The following is a 16,950-nucleotide window of genomic DNA, read 5'->3' on the forward strand; positions in this document are numbered from 1 at the left end:
TCTTTTGATTAAATAGCCACAATTATTATTATTTAATTATACATTTAATATAAATATATTTATTATTTTCCCATATTTATAATTTATAGTTTTATTTTACGTATTTATTTTATATATTTTATCCGATTAGTAGATCCTTACAATTCTTTTAAAATATAATGCTATCATTAACTGTTTAAGGCCTTTTACAAGGATTTAAACGTTGAAATGATATGCCATACTTTATAAAAAATACCAACTCTTGTTTAATATTTCTTTTAAATTTTACATTTATAAACGCATTTATAATATTATATTAAATTAATTTAACATTAAATCTTATAATTATCATTATTAAGGTTTTAAAAAACCTTTTAATTAACGTTAAAACGTATATTTTTTTGATTTTTAAAGCTTATTAATCCTTTTAAATTATTAATTTTATTTTAACCTTTTATAAATAATTATATTTATTAATTTTATATATATATATTTATATTGAATTGGTGTGGTGCCATATTACTAAGAATAAGGGTATTATTATGTAATTTTAGGTTATAAGCCATATAAAGGTTTAATATTTGTTGTATTTTTTTAATTAAATAGTTATGATTATTATTATTTAATTATATATTTAATATAAATATATTTATTATTTTTTTATATTTATAATTTATGGTTTTATTTTGTATATTTATTTTATATATTTTATTTAATTAATAAATCTTTATAGTTTTTCTAAAATATAGTGTTATTATTAGTTATTTAGGGTTTTTTATAAAAATTTAAATATTAAAATGATATACTATATTTTATAGGAAATATTAATTTTTGTTTAGTGGTAATTATTACAGGATTTAAATTTATAATTTTAATTTTAAAAAAATTGTTAAGTGTTAATTAGTAAAAATAGTTTTAAGAGTTAAGAAATTAATTTTAAATATTTATTAGGAAGATTTATAAGAAAATAAGGGGATTATAAAAATTTTAAAAATTATTAAATATTTAAAATAAATTATTATTAAATTATTATAAAAATTTTTTTATAAATTAATATTATTTAATTAGAAATATTTTTATTAATATAAGATAGTTATAGTTAAAATATGTTAAAAGAATATTAAAAATGATTATATAATATAAAGTTATTTATAAATTAAATAGTTAGGAATAGTGATTAATATTATAAGATTTATAGATTAAAAGATATTAAGATATATAATTAAGGATAATGTATAATTATAATAGAGTTATTATTAAGGAATATGGAATTAATATTTTTAAAGATTATAGTTAAAATATAATTAAATATTGGTAAAAAGAGGATATAAATTAAAATATGGTATTATAATTATATTATTAAAATAAATAATTTATAATTAATAAATGATAGGATTTAATGTTAAGAAATTTATTTATTTATTATTTTAAATATGTAGAAAAATTTATTAATTAAAATATTAAAGTGGAACAGATGGAATATTATTAAAGTTATTATGGTGATTTTATTGTTATTTATTTTAATATATTTTTAAGGGGTATAAATAAAGGTTAAATTAGTAATTATTTATTTATAAATTAAATTTTACGTTAGAAAAAGAATATTATATAATAATTAAAAAGTTGATTAGTTTTTAATAAATAGAAATAAATACTATTTTTATTTTTGTATTAAAAATAAAAAGTGAAATTATTAATGTAAATTATTAATAAGTTAAATATTTTTTATATTTTTATTATAGTAAAATATTAATTAGTTTTTTAAAAATATTTTTAATTAATCCTAAATTGGTAATATTAATTTAAAGGATTAGTTAATATAATAAAAAATAATATTTAAATTAAAAGTATAATTAAGTTTATTATTTTTTAAAAATATTATTTTATTATTTATTAATATATTTTAAATATTATTAATTATTGATTTTATTTATATTAATTAATTAGAATTTAAAATATATAAAGATATTTTAGTTATATTATTTAATAATAAAGGTAATTAAAATAACGAATTTTTAAAATAATCTTTAAACTTTAAATAAGTATGATTAATAGTATTTATTGATTAATTATAATAAGTTATTATTTAAAATTTTAGTAAAAGAATATTTAATTAATGTAGAAGATTAATTAATATTTAATTAATTGTGTATTAAGATTTTATTAAGAATATATTTATTAGATTAACTATTATTTTAATTTTAACAATTCCATTAATAATATAAGTATTGGTTTTTAATTAAAGATTATTAATTTATTTATATTAAATTATTTTATTAAATTTATAAAATTATAAGGATAAGTTATTTAACAAAATAAATATTATTTAATAATTAAAAGATGTTAATAAGATTTTTTATTAATATAGGATAATTAATTATAATTAGATTAAAGAGATCTTAATATAGATTATTAATAGTAATATATATAAGAAAGTTAATATAATTATTAATAGTGTGATTATTTAAGATAAAGCTTAAATTTTATTAAAAAGAAAATTTATTACACATAATTTATATTAATATAAATTATATAAATTAAAGTTAAGAAATTTTAAAAATAAAGGTGTTTTTAATAACCTTATTAAATTTACAGATTTAATTAAGAATTATGTAATTTTTTTTCAAAATATTAAGTTAAACACAATATAAAATATTGATTTTAATAATTATATTAATACTATCTTGGAATAAATTAATAATAATATTTTAAAAGATATTATTTATTATACTTACTCCTTTTTTATAAATATTTAAATTGCGTTATTTAATGCGATTAAAAGTATGATATATAATTAGGTTAATAAAAAAGTTAAATTATTAAATTGTTATTATAATAATAAAAAAGTTAAATTTCAAATTTCTAATAATATTAAAAATATTTTTTAATAATTTATTAATTATCTATAAAAAAATAACATTAGCAACTAGCCCCAACTTAAAATCCTCATAAAAAACAATAAGTTATAAGATTTATTAACTATAAAAAATTTGGTAAAATATTTCAACACTATATAAATTAATATATAAAAAATTATAATGGAATAGATTAAATAAAAATTAATAATTATTAAAAATATATTAAGAATATTATTTTATATAATAATATATAACAAATGTATAACATACCCCAATCAACCTATTAAAATTAATTAAATTTAAATTCGTAAATAATCCCAATTCTTTAATCATTACATAAGAGATTATAATTAAATTAAACTTCTTCTTTCATATATAATTAATTATTTATTTAATATATATTAATTTTATAATATTTAGAAAAACATATATACATATTATATAATATCTTTATATTTAATAACATATAATATAATTATAAATAAATTTTTATATTATAATAAAATTTGTAATATATACATCATAAATTAATCAAATAAATAAAAACTAATCTAGAATATTAATATCCTTAATATAATCTAATTAACTATTAAAAAAAAAAAGCTATTAATATTACTATTTATAAATATATTTATAATTAAAATATTAATAATTTATTTATTAAGAAATAAATTAAATATTATATTAAAAAAATTAAAATTAAATAAAAATTAATAATATTATATTTTATTTTAATTAATTTAATACTTTAAAATTAAACCACTTACATAATAATAGAAATTAACGCTATAAAATTTAGGAATAATATTAAAACATTTAATTAAAATCTTCTTATTAAATATAAATAATTCTTAAAAATAGTAGGAAAAAATAATATTATTTGTATAAAAGATATTATTTAAAAAGAAATTAATAACTAATTTAAAAATCTACCGGTAAATATTAATATAATTAAATAATAAAAAGGACTAAACAATAAAACCATTAAAATTAAATATTTTAATAAAAATAAATTTAAAAAAATTAACAATACTAATTAATTGGAAGTTAAAAAATCTATATTAATAAAGATTTCAAATATATATAATAAAGAATTTATAAAATTTTAAAAAGATAAATTTATAAAAAATTTTAAAAAATAATTTAATATAATTTAAAATAAAATAATTAAATTTATATTTAAATTTAATAAATTTATTTACCAAAAATTAGTTAAAAAATTTAAGGATTAAAAAATTACTCTAAATTTAATTATTAAAATTATAAAGAAATAAGTTTAAAAAAATACTAATATTAATATTAATTATATTAAATTTATTAATTTATAATTAAAATTATATACATTTTTTTTAAAAAATATTAAATAATTTTTAATTAATTAATAAAATTAAAAACCGCTGCCTTTATTGTCGAATAAATTTAAAGCATATTTTAAACTATATTTAAAACTAATAATTAAAATTAAACCCCATAAAAATGAAAATTTAATTATTAAAATTATTAATATAAAAATTAAATTATTAATTATAATATAATTATATATTAAATAATATAACCTATTTTATAAACAAAATAAAATAATTTAAAAAAGATTTAATTAATTAATTTTAATTCTAATATTAAAATATATTAAAAGGTTTATATAATTAATTAATTAATTATTATAATTATTTATTTATATTATAGAAAATAAATATTATATAAATAAATTTATTTTAAATTTAAATTTTATTTTTTAAATATGGATAAATATAATAATTAAAAATAATAAAATTTTAATAAAAATTATAATTTTTAATTTAATAATAATTAAAATATTTTTATTATTTAAAAATTTTATTAATTAGGTTTTAAAAGATTTTATTAAACTATATTATATATAAGAAAATTTAAGGTTATTAATAATAAAAGTTTAATTAATAATATTATAAAATTTATTAATTTAAATAATTTATTAATTAATAAATTAATATATAAAATATTTACCAAAATTAGTATAATTATAATAGATATTAAAATAGAATTAAATCATAATTAAATTAATCTTAATATTAAAAATATCTATAAAAAATATAATCTTTAATAATTAATTTAAGATATTTTACTATTTAAAAATAAACCTTATTAAATAAATTTTATAAAATTTTAATTATAAAAATAAATATCTATTTTATTTAAAAGAAAACGAAAAAATTAAAATAATATTATTTAATAATTAATTTTTTACATTTATAATAAAGACCTTATATAAAATATGGAAATTATTTAAAAAGAAATAACAAAAAATATAAAAACGTTTTAATAATTAAATAATTTAAATTAATATAATATATAAAAATAAATTTTAAAAAATTTATTTTATTAATAATATATTATTTAATAAATTAATATTATTTAAATTATTAAATTAAAAAAATAAAATATTTAAAAAAATTTTAAAAAATATTAAAAATTTAAAATTATTTAAAATAAACAATTTATATTAAAATATTACTTTACAATTTATTAAAAAATTATAAAAAATATAATTTATTCTTAAATAATTTAAAATTTTAAAAATTAAATTATAAAATATAAAATTTATTAATTAAAAGAAAAAAATATTTATTAAAATATTTTATTATTAAAAAATAACTTTAAAATAGGATTTTACTAAATTAAAAAAAATTAAAAACAAAATTACGTTATTATATATAATTAAAATAATTTAATATAAAATTTAATAAATTAAAAATATTTTAATTTTAGTTTTATTAAAAGATTAGGTAATTAAGATTTTATAAAATAAAATAAAAATGGGAATTTTAAAAAAAAACTATAATTTTTATTATAATATTTAGTTTGTTGTTAAGAAAAAAAACGGTAAATTATAATTAATTAATTTTATTACTAAATTAAATATTTAAATAATTAAAAATATGTTTTTTTTTAAAAAATTATAATATATTTATAGAAGAATTTATTATTTACATAATATTTTTATGTTTAAATTTATTTTTAAGATATAATTAATTAAATTTATTAGTATATAATTAAGATATAATAATATTTATTATTTTAATTAGTTTTTTAAGATTTATTATAATTTTAATAAAAATAATAAATTTAATTATATATTTTTTTAAAATTATAAATTATATATTATATAATTTAATTTTAAATATTTATAAGTTATTTTTTAATAATATTAACGTTAAAGGCTTAAATATTAAATATAATAATTAGGAAAGTTATTTAAGAATTTATTAATTTATATTAAAATATATTAAAAATTTAACAAAAGTATTATTTAATTTTAAATTAATTAAAATTATTATAAATTTTATAAAATCTAAATTTTATAAATTAATTATTAAAATTATAGGTTATATTTATAGATTTAATAATTAATTATTGAACTGGTGCTGGTGTATCAGGTGATCTTGATCCTGATCATGTGATCATATTTTTAATATAAGTACCATTTATGGTCGCACACACCCATTTTATATAGTATCATCCACTTTTAATACAAGTTATTCCTTTCCTTCTTTATTAGTTTCATCATTTAAAAGTCCTTGATACTAGGTTTAATAGGGTTTAATCCAAGGCTAAAACGTTTAAGTCTTGTTTAATGGCGACTTTTAGCAATTTAAACCTATAATATCAGTCTTAGAAGGACCGTTATCGTTAAAAATGCCTTATCGTGGCCTGATCGGGTGGCCTCCCACAGTTAATAAGGTCTACGATCCCATAGTCCACAAGGCCCACGATATATCAGTCAATAGCCAGATCCACAATAGCTTCATCGATATCTTTAGCCAATAGCCTGAATATAAGCTAAATAACCTGATCAAACGATTTAAGCTTTATATCAATCATATCAGCCTATTTAAAGATATTTGCCTATTAGTCAATTTAGTTATGTCTTAATATATTAGTTAATATATACGATACGATATAGCCTTATCGAGAGCCTCATCGAAAGCCTCATCTATAGCCTTATCGATAGCCTTAGCGATCACGTTATTTATTAATCAAATCAATATAATCCCCGAGATATTGATATTTTTATACCTTAAGTCGAAATATATAAAATACGATACGATTTAAGAAGTATTATTATATTAGGATTTAATTATTAGTTTTAGGATATATGAGGGCTATGACGCATCTTAACTAGTCAAATATTAAGAGATAAAAGGTGGCTTTATTAAATGCGTAAAAGGATTACGGGGATAAGGTTGGTAAAAGTATTAGCAATTACTATATTTAAGGTTATGTTTTAAGTTATTTAGGGATAATATATGATGCTTTTTAGATTATATTATACCTAGTATACAAAATGATTAATTATAAAAAGTTAATAATAAAGGAAGTAAGTTAATTAATTGATAAGTTATTAAATTTATTATAAAAAAAGTAAAAGTTTAGTTAATATTAAAGCTTATTTAAGTTAATATTAAGATATTAAAGGAGGTAAATAACTTAATTATAAAGGTTATACGATATTGGGATGAGAAAAGGAATAAGATTAGTTAAGTTTATTGTAAAAGAGGTAAAGTTATATAATAATCTTTTTATACAATCTTTATATCATAATTTTTATATATATTTAATTTAATAACAAACATTACAATCAAACCTGTTATTATATAATTCTATATAGTTAAGGGATATGATTTAATAATATCGAATATTTGATTAGTAAATCCTAATTAAATTGGTTAAATTATACAATATATAGATTTATTTAGGATATAATTTAAAACTTAATAATATCTAGGATATTGGGAAGGTTATACCACAAGGCTATACTATAAGGCTATACCACAAGGTTAATGATCAAAAGCCTTAATAGCCCTAATAATTTAAGTAGTACGAAATTTTTTTTTAAGGCCTAGGATTCGATCTTTATTTGTATTGTTTTATTTCTTTTTTTTCAGGTTCCAGCCCTTGTTTCGTGGGTCAAATTTGATCTCGTGGTCTTGATAAAATTCGAAGGGAGGTTATAAACTAATATTGGTATATTAGGTAACTTTAATCCTAATTATATGATCATATTTTTAGTATAAATATCATTTATAATTGCATATATCCATTTTACATAATATCATCTACTTTTAATACAAGTCATTCTTTTTCATCAGTTTCATCATTTAAAAGTCCTTGATATCAGGTCTAATAGGGCTTGATCCAAGGCCAAGACGTCTAAGTCTTGTTCATTATTAAGAAAAGTTAAAGTTTTAAAAATTTTTTAATAAGATATATGTAAAGATATTTTCGAAATTTAATTATTTTTAAATTTAACAATATATTTTTATATATAAATTAAAAATTATATTATTAAAATATTATTTTTAATAAAATTATTATAAAAAAAGAATTATTTATATAAGAGATATTTTAAATGTAATATATAATTAGGTTAAAAAAAGTATTTACAAAATTATTATATTTTATTATATTTAATTATAATTTAAATTAATTAATAATATTAAAAATAAATATATTTGGTTAAAAATAAAAAGTAATAATAAGATAGTTTAATAATTAAAAGAATTTTAAATTTTTTTATTATAAATTAAAAATTTAAAAAAGAATTAAATTTAAATATAATATTATAAAATAAAAATGTTTTATAGTTATAAAAGTATTAAGATGTTTAAAAAATTATATTTACGATATTTGATTTTAATTTAAAATTAATATAAAAGTTTTAATTTTTTAATTAAATAATAATTTTAATAATTTATTAAATATAATATTATTAAAATAAATTATTTATATTAAAATATTTAATTTTGAAATAAAATATATTATAAGTAAATGTAATATAATAATTAATATTTTATTAAAAAAACTTAATGAATTATTTAATTAAGAAAATAAATAATAGGAAAAAAATTTAAATAATTTTATTAATATTTAATTTAATATAATTATTTTATTTTTAATTAATTTTAAAATTTAAGATTATAATTATAATTTATAAAATAAGTTATAATTAATTATATTATATTTAATTAATAAATAGATTATTAAATTTTAAAAAATTATAAAATATTTAATAATATTAAAATTACCTAAATAATTATTTATTAATTATATAGAAAAAGGTTAAAAGGTTTAAATTAGTTTTAAAATAAAGGTTTTAAAATATATTATATTTAAGGGAATTTTTTAAAAAAAAGTTGATAAAAATTAATTAAATTGTTAAATTATTAATTATAAATTTATAAAATGAAGAATTATTATTAATTTATATATTTAATATAAATATAAAGATTAAATTTTAATATTTTATTATATTTTTATTATATATTATTGGAAAAGAATGTATAAATATATTATAAATGTAATAAAAGTTTATATTTAATGTTAAAAAATAGATTAAAATAAATTATTAAATAAAGTAGATTATTTAAGTTTAGATATTGTTTTAATTTGTTAAATTTTAAATATATAATATATGTTTAATAATTATAAATATAAAATAATTATTAAAATTAAAGAATAATTATTGGATTATTTAAAAGTAGTTTTTTTAAAAATAATAAAATTAATAAATGTAATAAAGTTTATAAAAAAAAATAATTTTATAATATAATTAATTATTAAAAATTAAGGTAGATAAAAGTTTAAAATTTAAGGATAAAATTGTAAAAGTTTATAAAGAATTAAAGATTAAGAAAATAGTAAGATTATTTTATTTTTTATAAGTTTAAGGTTAAGTTAAAGTTGGTTATAAATTAATTAAATTTGGATTTATAAAGATAATTAATAAAATTGGTAAAGGTTGGATATAATATTTAAATATAATAGTATAAGTTAATAAAATTATAATTAAATTTAATAAATTTAATTTATATAAAATTATATATAATAAACGCTTAATTTTTTTAATTAAAATATTAATTTTATTTTAAAGGATATTAAATTGAAAAAAAATTAAAATCTTTAAAGATTTAATTATTATATATATATAAATGGTTAAATGTTATTTAATTAATATTAATTATATTGTATAAATTATTATTAAAAAATAATAAATAATAGTTATAAAAAATAATTAACGAAATACCTATAAAATAAAATAAAAACCCATAAAAATTAATAATTTAATACTTTTATATAATATTTTTAAATATATTAATATATTTTAGAAATGTTAATTATAATATAATTAATAGGGATTTTATTTAATTAGTAATATCTTTAGCTTAGATAAATATATTATAAAAGATTTAGGAGGAAATAAAATATAAAGGAGTATAGTAAAAAATAAATTAAAATTATTTATTTAAAATAATTAAGAATATTAAGAATTTATAAATCTTAAAAATAATAAATAAATTATTAAACCAGTTTTAAAATCCATTAATTAGAATAGTTCTAAAATAATTAATATAGTTATTTTAAAATTTAAAAAAGATAATTATAAAAAGATTAAATAGTAAAAAACCAAAATTAAAGTTAATATATTGGTAGAAATAAAAGAAAGATATAAAAATTATATAAATATTAAATTTAAAAATATTAAATTAAAAGAATATAAAGGGGGATTATATTATTATTTAATATAGATAAAAATATAAAAAATATAGCTTAATTAATTATTTTATAATTATTAATTAATTAAAAAATATAAAAATTAATAAAATATATAAATTAAAACTTAATTAAAATATTATATTTATTTATTATTAAATTATGTTAATTATTATTATTTATTTTATTATTTTTTATTATTTAAAGATTTTTAATAATAATAATTTATTATAGTATTCTTTTATATATAGTAAATTATCTGGCGTAATATTTTTAATAATTAAAGAATTTTTATTATAATTAATTTAAAAATAATAAAAATAAAATTCTTAAAATAAATATTATTTTATTATAAATAAATAGTTATTATAATTATTATTAAATTAATTAAAAATTAATTAATAATTAAAAAACAGCTATATATTAATATAAATTAAAGATTTAGAAGATTTAAAATATTTTTTATAAATATAATATAAGATTTTATTTAAATAATTATAAATTTAAATAATTAAATTTTTAATATATTTAAAATTTTATAATTAAATTATAATTTACTTAATTAAGCTACTTTAATAAATATTTATATATATAAAAAACGGATTATTTATAATTTAATTTTAAATATAATTGGTATAAGATATTAAGGGCTTAAATAATATCCAAAATTAATTATTTATAATAATTTAGTAAATGTATTAATTAATTGTTATATTATTAAAGAATTAAATAGCCAATTATTTAAATAGCTATATATTTTAATTATTAATATTATATATTAAATATGAAACATTAAAATAATTTATAATTTAAAATAGTGGGAAATACAATTCTTTAATTATATTAATTATTTACCAATATTTTATTATTTAAAACTTATTAAATCTTTAATTAAAACGCTTAAGAGTCCTTAAGTAAAAAAAAGGCCTAAGAATTAAACCATCGCTACTGCCACTGCTAATACTATTGCCACTACTACTAACTAAATCGGTTACAATATTACAGGTAGATGAGAGATTATAAAAAAAAGGAGAAACAATATATTTCGCATACTTCTTATAAGCAGCCTTAAAATTAACATTATTGATGGCGGTAAAAGAAAATATTATAAAAATTATATATAATATATATTAAGAATTAAATAACCAGGTCTATTTTGAAATAACATAATATTATAATAAAATAAAATGATTTTATTAATTAAATAAAAATTAATTAAATAATATTAAAATAAATTAAGATGGGTTATAAGAAATTAAGATTTATTTAATATAAGATAAAGAAATAAAGGCTTATAAAGAAAGAAAGAAAAAGTAAAAAAAAAGGCAATTTATATAAATTATAAATATTATAATAATTATTTTATATTAAAATTTATAAATATATATAAATATATATATTACTTTTTAATAAATCTTTTAATTAATTAAATCTTTTTAATTAATAATAATAAGGTTTTAAAATATAATATAAAAAGATTATTAACTATATTATTTTATAAATATTTTATTTTTCTTCTTATAATATTATTTAATATATTAATATTTTAATTAAATTAATATTTATTTTTATATTAATTTATTTTTATTATATCCCATTATATTACTATTATTAGTTTAATATATTATTAATAGTACCTTCCCTATTTATTCTTTAAAATATTTAATATTTTTTTTGTAAAAATTAAAATAAATATTAAATAGTAAAAAATATATAATTTAATTTATTTATTTTAATATCTAATTTATATTAATAAATTATTTAATTAAAAAGATTATATTAATCTTAACCTTTAACGTATAATTATTATTAATAAGATTATATCTCTAAATAATAAGCTTAATAATTTATTACGCATCCAATTATTATTATTAAAGATTAATAGGAAAAAATAGGAATAAAATCTATTTTTTAAACTTATTTATATTTTTTAATTATATAAAAAAAAAAGTAGTTATATATTAAATAAATTATAATTTTATAAAAATTAATAATATTAAATATTCTTAATTAAATAACAAATTATAAGCCAATAATAACCTAAATATTTAATTATTAAGCCATAAGAAATTTTAATATAAAAATAAAAAAGATTTTAAAAAATTGTTTTAAGGTAATGGCCTTTTTAATATTTATTAATCTATTAAACCTAAAGAAGATAAAAGAAATTATAAGTAACTTATATCACTATCTCTTTATTATCTATATATTTAAATAAAAATAGATTTACATATTTAATATAATTAAAAATAGAATAAATTAATAAATTAATTATATTGGTAAATAATTAAAAATAATTATAAAAAATTAAAATCAAATTTTTATACCTAAAAAATTAATTTTATTTAAAATAATAAATTAAAATAACAAATAAATATATAAATACTAGTATAGACTTACGTTATACCTAATTATAAAAAAATTAAAAATCTTACTAAATACGATAAAATATAATATTAATCTATACATTTTACTTAAGAAATACATATAATCTCTTTCTATGTATTTAAATATTAAAATAATTAATAAATTAATTAAAAAATTAATACCGTTAATACCCCTACAACCTTCAAAAAATACAAACTTTATACTTAAATATAAACCATAATAAAAAACCCTTATTATTAAGATTAAGCCGAAAATATTAAAAAAATAATAAATCAAAATTTAAAATATATTAAAAACCTTAAAATAATTAATTAAATCAATTATTAATAATAATAATACGCCAATTAAAGAATTTTTAAATATAATAAACTTAAATAAACATTACTCACATAATCTTAAACTATATAAAACCGATTAATATAAATATAAAAAACTTACTCCATATATATAAACCATTAATATATATAAAACTGCTACTATTTAACCATAACCCAATTTCCTGATAAGATGGTTAAATTAAAATAAATTTAAAAAATAATTTAAATAAATTAAGCTAAAATTTAAAAAAGTTATTAATTAAACTAAAAACCATATTAAACAAACTAAAACCAAAACTAAAAAACAAATTAAAATTATTAAATTAAAAAATAAAAACATAAATAACTTCAACAATTAAATTAATTTATTATTATTAAAAATACATTAATTAACAATTTACGCGTTAAATTAAAATATTTTTTTTATTAAAATTACCTTATTATTATTAGTATTATTAATTTTAAAAAGTATTAAATTAATATAATATCATATTATTAAAAATAAAAATATTATTATATAATTTTAAATTATAAACCATATAAAGATTTAATATTTATTATATTTTTTTAATTAAATAATTACGATTATTATTATTTAATTATATATTTAATATAAATATATTTATTACTTTTCTATATTTATAACTTATAGTCTTATTTTATATATTTATTTTATATTGAACTGGTGCTGGTGTATCAGGTGACCTTGATCCTGATCATGTGATCATATTCTTAATATAAGTACCATTTATGGTCGCACACACCCATTTTACATAGTATCATCCACTTTTAATACAAGTCATTCCTTTTCATTCATCAGTCATCATTTAAAAGTCCTTGATATCAGGTCTAATAGGGCTTGATCCAAGGCCAAGACGTCTAAGTCTTGTTCAATATATCTTATCCAATTAATAAATCTTTATAATTCTTTTAAAATATAATGCTATTATTAACTATTTAAGGCCTTTCACAAGGATTTAAATGTTAAAATGATATGTTATACTTTGCAAGAAATACCAACTCTTATTTAATATATAATTAAAGATTTATTTTTTAAAGTATTTAAAATTAAATTATAAAATTTTTTCCTAGGTTTTCATTTAATAATAGCTTTTTAAATATACTTTTTTAGCTTTTTCGAATAATATCTTATAAAAGTGATTTTTAATATCACCGTATCTTTTAAAAGACTTTAAGAAGTCTTTTTAATACACTTTTTTAAATTTATTTACTTATTAAAAATTAATTTTAATATATATTATTAAAATAATTAAATTATATTAAAAAAATTTACGAAATAATTTTATTTTTCTTATTTTATTAATTGTTTATTTTTAATAAATCTTTATTCGGTCTTTTAATTTACTTATATTAAATGTAATTTATTAAATTTCAATTTATAAATATTTTTTATTAAGTAAAATATTAAAATAATTTAATATTTTAAAATATATTATAATTATAAATAAAATTATTAATAATAATAAATTTAAAGTTAATATAAGGGTAAATTTAATATTTATATAAGGGTAATTAATTTTTATTATAATATTTATTGCTTTAAATTTATTTAATATATTATTTATTAATAACGTTAAATTTAACTTTAATATATTTATATTTTTAATATATTTAAATTTATTATTTACTATATTATCGTTAATAACTTAAATAATAACCGATTAAAAATTTTAAATAAATTAAAATATATAATTATATTTCTTAATATTTATAAAATAAATTATTACGTAATTTTTTTTTAACTTTATAAGGTTTTTATTAAATAACTTATTTTTATTAAAAATTATATTATAAATTTTTATTATTTTATTTATATAAAGATTTTAAATCTTATATATATTAATTAATATATAATTTATTAAAAAGTTTATTTAAGCTTTTAAGTTTAATTAATATTTTTTATTAACTTTTTTTTAAAACGTTTATTATTAATATATAAACTTTATAATTATATACTTGTAAATAAACTTATTAAGACTTTTTTTTTTAAGTTATAATATTGTTATTTATTATTACGAATATATAAAAATAATTATATAAAAATTGTTAATTATATTTATATTGCGGTATATAATTATGTAAATATATTGTAACTTTATATATTTTTAATTATAATAAATGCGGTAATTTTATATTTACCTTTATAACCTTAGTTTTATTTTTGATTATATCCTTTAAACATTTAATAACATTATTTTATACTTATATATAATTAATTAAAGGTTTTAATTTTATATAAAAGCTTTTAAAATAGTTTTTTATTATTAATTTTATTTAAATAATCTTATAATTTAATTCTTAAACTTGTGGGGTAATATTATATTAATATTTTAATAATTTAATAAAGTTTTTTAAAATTATAATTATTATTTCCAATTTTTAATTATATAAATAATAATTAAAAATTATATTAATTTATTTATTAATAATTAATATAAGGTTTATAATCTTGTAGTTATTTACTTTTATTAGATGAAAATTAAAGGTTAACCTTATATTAAAAAGCTTATTAATACGGTGCGGTATATGTTTTACTTAATATTTTACTTTAAATATATTGTATATTTTACATTTAACTATTATAAATTTTTTAATTTTTACCTTTTTATTAATATTAATTAGATATTTTAAAGCTTAAGACTTTAAGTATTTTAATTTTAAATATTAACAAGAAATAATTGTAATGTTTAAGATTTTTGTAAATTTTAAATTTAAAATGTTGCGGTAGGTATAAAAAATAGTTTTTAAAATTTTATAAAGGATATTTTCAAATACGAATTAATTATAATAATTAACGAATTTAATTACAATAATATTGTTTAATTATTTTAAATAAATGGGATTATTGCGTATATTTTATTAATAGCTTTATTTTCGTAACTATTTTAAAGATATAAAATTATAAGTAAAATTTTTATAATAAATTATATTTATTAATTTTATTTTAATAAATCCTTTTAAGTGTTAAGTGTAAATATTTACTTTTTTATAATTTATAATTTTAATTTTATTATTATTTATTATAATATAATTATTTGGCAATATTACCTTAAAATCAACAAATTAAAATATTTTATTAAATATGTAAATAGTAATTCTTAAATTTAATATTATTAAATTTTTTAACAAATATTAAATAATATTAAAAGCAGCGGTGTAAGTTAATACTACAAAAACTATATCTTTTTTTATAATGGTTATATATTTATTTAATTAATTATTTTTATTTTTTACTTTTTAAACCTTTGCTTTTTTTTTTAAGGTTTTTATTTTAATTATTAAATTAAGGTTAATTTTTAAGGTTAATTTTATTAAAGTAACATTTATTTTTTTAAGTTTAAAATATTTAAGCTTTTTATTTTTAAATATATAAAAGTAGTTTTTAACATTATAAAAGCTTTAATAAGTTTTGTATTTAATATTATAATTATAGTTTCGATATTTATAAGGTTAATTTAAGTTAATATTAACTTTTTTACGTTTGTTAAAGCTGTTTTATTATTTTTTAAAGGTTTTTATAAATTATAATAATTTTTTTTAGCGGTTAAATTTATTTTTTTAGTTAATATTTTTACTTTTATTAATATTATAAGTTAATTTAAAGGCGTTTTTAACTATTTTTTTTTCTTTAATATTTTTAAAAATTTATGTATGTTTTTGTAACGTTATAACCATTTTTTAAAATATTAAAGTTTTATTATATATCTTTTTATAAAAGATAATATTTTAAATAATTATTTAATTTGTTAATATAAGTTTTAAAGCTAATGTTAATGCGTAAAACTACTTTTAAAGATTTTTAATAACGGTTAATTTTAAGTGTTTAATTTTAATAAAAGTAATGGATTAATTAATTA

Source organism: Daldinia decipiens (assembly GCF_022478715.1).
Source record: "Daldinia decipiens strain CBS 113046 unplaced genomic scaffold F4813scaffold_61, whole genome shotgun sequence".
NCBI classification, from domain to species: Eukaryota; Fungi; Ascomycota; class Sordariomycetes; order Xylariales; family Hypoxylaceae; genus Daldinia; species Daldinia decipiens.